Source organism: Prionailurus bengalensis, chromosome B1, assembly GCF_016509475.1.
Source record: "Prionailurus bengalensis isolate Pbe53 chromosome B1, Fcat_Pben_1.1_paternal_pri, whole genome shotgun sequence".
NCBI lineage: Eukaryota > Metazoa > Chordata > Mammalia > Carnivora > Felidae > Prionailurus > Prionailurus bengalensis.
The window spans coordinates 166,388,776-166,396,894 of record NC_057344.1 but is presented as its reverse complement, the minus strand read 5'-3'; positions in this window follow the sequence as shown (position 1 = coordinate 166,396,894).

Genomic DNA, 8,119 nt, shown 5'->3' with positions numbered 1-8,119 from the left:
AGCAATATTCAGATCATAGTGAAGTGAGTATATTTCTCTAAGATAGCTCTTCTGTTGGTATTGTTAAGTTATGGAACAGAGCAAGAGGAAACAAGAACCCGGTCAGATAGTTACCATGGTAGAAGCCAAACTAACTTAGAAAGCATCTAATCTAACTTCCTCTTACAAAAGAGGAAATGGAGGCCCAGAAGTTAAAGTCACCATTGGTCAAATCCAATCCAGACTCTGACTATAATGCCAATGTCATCAGAACACAATAATACTAGTCATGTCTTGTTTTTCTACTGTAGTAAAACATTTATTTACTTTACATGCTGAAATGTAAGAAGAATGATACATAGAAATTATAATGTCTGCTCTAGACAGTGTTTTTAAAATTTCCAGGTAAAGCTGATACTTTCCTAATTCACTTTTGTTAAATCTGTTCTATTTTAATCTACTTTTATGCAAATAAAGATTATTTTAAAAAACCAAAGAAATTTTAGCATGGATTAAACTATGTAAATTGAGAGCATATAAAAGAATAGCATAAGACCTCTGTCTTAGCATCTGTAAAAGCTGGCTTAACGGAATGTACACACACAAAAAATATTGTTAAGAATTCTTATAAAATCCCTATGGCAATGATAGCAAGTCAATTTTATGCACCCATTAATATTGAGGGGCCTCGTGAAGGACCACTCAGAAACTAGCAGGACTGCATAGAACATTAAACATCATTAGTGCCCTCTTTCAAGAAAAACAAACATAACAGAATTTGAAATTATAAAAGGATGCTCTACCAGACTCCTTTAATAAAGAATTTCACTAGGGCATTTGAAATAAAATTTGATTTATGGAACTTTGACAAAGACATAATGTTTAAGAAACATCACTTTGAGGGCACCTGGGTGGTTCAGTCGGTAAAGCCTCTGACTTCAGCTCAGTCATGATCTTGCAGTTTATGAGTTGGAGCCCTGCGTTGGGTTCTGTGCTGACAGCCAGAGCCTGGAGCCTGCTTCAGATTCTGTGTCTCCCTCTCTCTCTACCCCTCCCCTGCTCATGCTGTGAGTGTGTCTCTCTCTTTCAAAAATAAATAAACATTTATTAAAAAATAATTAAAAAAAAGAAACATCACTTTGGTAAACAGAGAAATAAATATTTATCTTGCTCCATACTCACTGTGGGTTGAGTAAATGTGTCTCCTAGATGACAGATGGTCCCAATTAATCTGAACATTAAACATTATACCCTGGGTAGATTTAAGCAATAACAGTTTTCAGAGGAATAGTCAATGCCAGCATGTGGTAGCAGAAACAGTTTTGGGCACAGCAAGGGATTCAGCTCGTTGGAGGTCTAACCAGCCCTCTTTCCCACCTCTCAATTCTATCTGATTGACAAGGGCAAGATATTTTCTAGATTCTTCCCTTCAGGTCTCAACTAATGATTCAGCAAATGCCCTGAATTTCCAATTGGAAGCTTCCAAATCAGTGGGAGATTTTTAATGTGGCCTGGGACCAAGTAAGTGAGAACAGGAAAGGCCTGCCTATACCTTGCCCTTCTGTTTTGGTAGTCCTTGTTGACAGAGATGATTCCCTTGGATTCCAAAGGGCCCTGGTTTGGCTGGGGTTTTTTTTTTTTAAGTCTATTTTATTATTATTTGCTTACCAGAGCTTTCACAACTGTTTTAGCTGACCTTGGGATCTTATATTCCAAATTGTACTCTCAGCTTCCAAGATGAAGACATTGATCTTTTTTTTTTTTTAATTTTTAATGTATCTTAACAGTTTAAAAACAATGATAAAAGGAAGTTGTGATGGCTAATTTTATGTGCCAATTTGACTAGGCCACAGCACCCAGATATTTGGTCAAGCATTATTCTACATGTTTCTGCAAAAGTATTTTTAAAATAAGGTTAACTTTAAATCAGCAGATCTTGATTCAAGAAATTAACCTCCATAATGAGGGTGGATCTCATTCAATCAGCTGAAAGCCTTAACAGAAAAAGTTGAGGGAGAATTCTGGCAGCAGATAACCTTTGCACTCACACTGCAAAATCAATTCTTCCATTGGTCTCCAGCCTGCTGCTGCAGGTTTTGGATCTCCACCACCCCACCACCCCACCACCAATTGTGTGAGCTATTTCCTTAAAATTTCTCTCTCCCAATATATATTTATACCATCATATTGGTTCTGTTCTCTGTAGAATCCTGACTATATTATACCACCATAGAGCTTGATAATAAACATCCCCAGCACCTTTGAAGTCCACTGTGTGCTCCTCTCTGGTCATGCTGACTTTCTATTGTGATTTGTTTCCTGGCACAGTAATTACCCCTTAACTGAGATTTGCTTTCCATGGTGTCAGTTACCTGCAGTCAACCATGGTCCGGTAGCAGAAGCTCCTCCTTCTGATGTATGGTCAGAAGGTCACTAGTAGCCTAACGCTATGTCATAGTGCCTCTGTCATTCACCTCACTTCATCTCATCACATAGACATTTTGTCATCTTACATCAACACAGGAAGAAGAAGAGTGAGTACAGTGCAATGATATTATGAGAGAGACCACGTTCACATAACTTGTTTTACAGTATAATTCTATTTTATTATTAGTTATGGTTGTTAACCTCTTACTGTTCCTATGTTATAAATTAAGCTTTATTGTAGGTCTGTATATATTGGAAAAAACATAGTATACATAGGGTTCAGTACTATCTGCCCTTCCAGGCATTTCCTGAGGAGCCCAGAACATATCCCCCCACAGATAAGGGGAGGCTATTATTCAAAGAAGAGATTTGGTACAGAAAACAAACTGAGGGTCACTGGAAGGGTTGTGGGTGGGGTAAGAGACATTAAGGAAGACACTTGTTGGGATGAGCACTGGGTGTTATACGTAGGGGATGAATCACTGGATTCTACTCCTGAAATCATTATTGCACTATATGCTAACTAACTTGGATGTAAATTAAAAAATAAATCAATTAAATTAAGTATTAAGTTAAATTTAAAAAAAGAAGAGATTTGGTACTTCACCCAATAGATGGCAGGAATGTCACTACATTCAGCATGAAAACTTGCACTGGGCTTAATGAAGTACCTAACTTAATGGTACTTCCTATCACCATTTAAGTCATGTACCATGTATCAGACTAAAAAAACAAAAAACAAAAACAAAACAACCAACTAGGATTCTGCTTATCAGCCTATCCAGGTCAGGGCTCTTCTGCAGAGCACAGGATCCTCTGACCAACCCCACTACTGCAGAGCAATAACATTCCTACTGGCCATGCAACCTACATTGTTGGATGGAGCTCATCTTTCTTCTCAAGGAAGATTTGACCTTGCAAAGACTCTTGAATGCATCCCTTCCTTTCCACACCACTGCCAGACCCTTGTTTCAGGCCTTTATTTCATCTCTCTCACACTGCAATGTCTATCCTGTCCAGTGTGTTTAATTTTTATTTATTTATTTATTTATTTATTTATTTATTTATTTATTTATTTATTTTTGGGACAGAGAGAGACAGAGCATGAACGGGGGAGGGGCAGAGAGAGAGGGAGACACAGAATCGGAAACAGGCTCCAGGCTCTGAGCCATCAGCCCAGAGCCTGATGCGGGGCTCGAACTCCCGGACCGCGAGATCGTGACCTGGCTAAAGTCGGACGCTTAACCGACTGCGCCACCCAGGCGCCCCCAGTGTGTTTAATTTGTTATGGCACAGAACCAACCACAACTCTTTTGCTCAAAAACCTTCACACTGGAGTCCTAATACTCTTTGTCTCCTCTACTCTGCACTGGTTTGACAAAAAGGTAAACAATTCTCAAACATGCCATATACTCCAATGCATTTGCATTTTTCTTCTTATTTGTCTGTTGTTTTGTATTTAGCCAGAGGCTTGACCCTTATTTTTCCATCAGTGCATTCCTACACATATCAGAAGCCCCACTCAAATCACAACCCCATATGAAACTTTTGCTAGTTCCTCTGTCCCATGAGAATTCCCTGTCTTTTACACTCCTATAACACCTGTTCCATACCTCTATAGTAAAGATATTTGTATACATTACATACAGTAAATGTATTAGTATTTCACAAACTGGTATTAAGGTTCTGTGGTGATATTTAAAGGGAGATGGGGAAGATAATTCTAATGAAAAGCACTCTCCTTGAGAGTCATCCAACCCCTACAAGGATTAAGATTTTTGCTAGGCCAGTCAAATCGGCCTGGAATTTCATCTTAGAATAACTAAATCCCAAGTTCTTCCTAGGTCTCCCATGGCAATAAATGTCTGCTGTGCTGCCCCACTCGTTTGCCAGACCTGCCTAGGCATGACCGAACCCCAGCTGTGGCCACAGCAGAGCCTGGTGGGGAAATAGAAAGGAGAAAAGGGAGGAGCAAGTGTAGAGAGAAGGGCACACTGCATTGGAGGTATCAAGGTGACATTGCTATCAGGAAGAGGTGGGGGGCAGACAACTGGAAATGCACACCTGCAGCTCAGCAAAGGGCAGAAAGCTTGGAAGTCCTCAGGCTGGAAACCATAACTACATTATCACAATGAATGAGCTACCAGGGCAGATCTTGGGAGAATTCATACACCTGAGGTAGAGAAGAAAGCAGATGAACCAGACAAGAGTCTTTATAAAAATCTTTTTTATCTAGGGGCGCCTGGGTGGCTCAGTTGGTTCAACATCCAACTTCACCACAGGTCATGATCTCAGGGTTTGTTGAGTTTGAGCCCCATGTCGGGCTCTGTGCTGACAGCTCGGAGCCTGGAGCCTGCTTCAGATTCTGTGTCTCCCTCTCTCTCTTCCCCTCCCCTACTCACACTCTGTCACTCTCCCTCTCTCAAAAATAAATGAACATTAAAATGTTTTAATGTTTTATTTAAAAAATGATTTTAAAAAAAAAGAAGAAGAGAACCAGGAAGAACCACAGAACTCCCCCAAAGAACAGTTCCTAGTAGCAGGGAGTGGCTATCAAAGCCAGTTGTGACAATGGAGAATGGGAGAGATACAACTGAGTTTGACAATTGGAATTGTGACCATTGATAAGTTCAGGGGAGAAAAGAGTGAAATCAGATTGCAGGGGCTCAAGGAGTCAGGAAGCGATTAAGATATGTTCCAGTGAATCTTGGTAATGCGGAGAGAGAAAAAAAAAAAAACAGTTTGATCTGAAAGAATAGCAAGATCAAAAGAGAGCCTTCTCTATCATTTTCTCTTCTTTCTTCTCCTTCCTTCTCCCTTTCTCTCCCTTCCTACCTTCTTTCTCCTCCTCCTCTTCTTTGGTGTGGAGAACATATATATTCATCTCTAAATTAAATATACGTAGGTTGAAGGTCCAGTGAAAAGAAACAAGTTAATGATATAAAGAGGCAATAATGGGTACCATAAAGTTGTGGCGGGGGCAAGAGCCGGTGGCCAGAGATACCAACTTCAGAGAGAAATGAGCTTTTTTAGAGAAGGGAGAACCACTTACACAGAAATGCAGGAATGGAGAAAGAGTGAGAGGGAAGGGAAATAATGAGATTTATACATTGTGGTGCTTGGATCCACGTCAGCATGCTGTGGACTCCCTTCTAGTGAGTGGAGGTGGTGAGTTCAGGCTGTCATTTGGTGGGTGCTCAGTTAAGTGTTTGTCAGAAGAGGGGAGCTTGGCTGATAATGATAAGGAATCACTTAGGAATAAACAGAAAGTTTATCAAGAGTGTGGACTCCATTAACTTTTCAATTAGCTTACTTTCATAACATTCTGCTAACACAACCTGGAAACGTAAGAGGGGAGAAACAGCCGGTAGAGTCTCTGCATGGTTGGGAATTGATGGGGTAGACTAGTAGTAGAAAAAGGGATGGAAGTGAGGGTTGACCATGATCAGGTAGACCACCCTTGAAATATGGAACCAGCAATATAAAAACATCATAGAGCTGGGCAACCTACACAGGCCAAAGCCACAAATATCCTGTGAAAATCTCCATGCTAGTAATATGAATATGACTTATAAATCCCCAATGTGAAAGCTGTTCCACCTCTAGCATGTTTCCTCTATCTGCAATGGTCTTACCCTTATTCATCCTTTCATTTGCCTGACTTCTCTTCATCCTTCACACTTTGGCTTGCTCTAACTTTGGCTGACAAGAGGATCAAGTGAGGTGATAGATGTAAACTACTTAGAATAGTGCCTAACATAGAAATGTTTTACTGATGCTCAGTAAACGTCCAGGAAAGAAAAAAAAGAGACAAAAAATGCAGGATGATATTACTAAAACGCAGGATGATATTACCTACAAGTGATATGCCCTTATTGCTTGAGGCATTGACCTCTCCTTTTTTTTTGTCCAGCAGTTAGTCAGGAAACCAATCCTGGGAAACATCATGATCTGTGCTTAAGTCACTCTCTGTTAATAAGTATAGAGAAAAAGAAATGGTGGTTTATGAATCCTAAAATCCGCTTGTGTATCACTTCAGGAAACATTGTTATATGTAGAATGTTTTGAGGCAAACAAACAAAAAACACCCTTATATATGTTCTATGCTAAAGCAGTGACCTGAAAGAATGAATGTTTCTCTTTCGCCTATATAACTGGATAAGAAGTATCAATGGTCATAGAAAAAATCATACTATTTTATAAAAATGTTTCCTGATAAATTCTTAGTCTACTGCTGCCATGCTAATCTTTGAATGTTTAAGAAAAAATAGGACAATAGAAGTCAGTGGATTAATAGCTATCACTTATTAAGCACCTATTACATGATGTGGTGTAGTCTTGATAACACTGTTGTAGATATTATTGGATTCATTTTACCTGTGGTGTTTAGAGATTGTACCTTAGATCATTTATCTAAAAATATGCAAAGCTAACATTTAAAGCCAGGTCAAACCTAGGCACTTGATTACTATGCCATGTTTCCTATTGGGAATTAATTATGAAGCCATTAGTTTTTTTGGTAATGTTTATTTATTTATTTTTTAGGGAGAGAGTGTGAGCAGGAGTGGAGCAGAGAGAGAAAGACAGAGAATCCCTAACAGGCCTCATGCTGCCAGCACAGAGCCCAAAGCAGGACTCAAACTCATGAACCATGAGATCATGACCTAAGCTGAAATCAAGAGTTGGATGCTTAATCGACTGAGCCATACAGGTACCCCGAAACCATTAGTTTTGAGATACTAATTACAAATAATTTGGAAAAGGTGAAATTTCCTTACATTTATATTGTATACTTTGAATATTAGTTTAAAAAAATCATCAGATGATAGGTACATTATATGAATTATAAGGAAGTAAATATATTGTTTGGCAATTAGCTAATGTGTTAAAGAAACTATGGATTTTTTCTTTCTTTCCTTTTACAAAATGGAAAGAACCCTTAAAAAAGTTATATATTAGAGGAACATTTAAAAAACAAACTGAAGTCCACTTTAATAGTGGCCATTTGCAATGACATTCATAAATATTAATTTTTTAAACTTGACTGGATCTATTTAAATCATAAACAGGGTACATGTACCTTTCCTTGTCAAATGACACAGACATGAATAGAAAGCTAATAATTTCCCCACTCTTCAATCCTTCCCTTCTGAGTAAACAATTTTGATGTGTATCTCACCACATATTTTCTGTATTTACATAAAAATATACAAATATGTAAAGAGTACATAAGGACAAGTTATATTACCAAATGTTTCACATTATTCTGCAAAAATTTACCTAATTTTTTACTTTACTTTTACTTACAAAATATCACATTTTTAACTTAAATATTGCGTCAAATTGTCTCTAATCATTTAAATCTGAGCCAGTGATTCTCACCCTTGTTGCAGATTAGAGTCCCTCAGGGAACTTGAAAGAAAGGAATTGCCGGAGCCCCACCCCTATAGATTCCAGTTTAATTGGGCTGGGTTGAGCCTTGGCATCAAGCTCCCCTGTTGACTCTGAGGTGTAGCTAGTTAGAACCACTGATTTAAGCAATCCAAACAGGCGGCAAATACCAGCGGCCTGCCTGAATTGTCCTGGTATGCATCCTCCCAGGAAGGCCCTTCACGGAGCTTATAGCATGGGTGCTGACTGGGGAAACTCTGGGAGGCCCATCTTAAATTTCAAGTCTCCTCAGGAAGGTTGGCTATCAGATAGAAAATGTAAT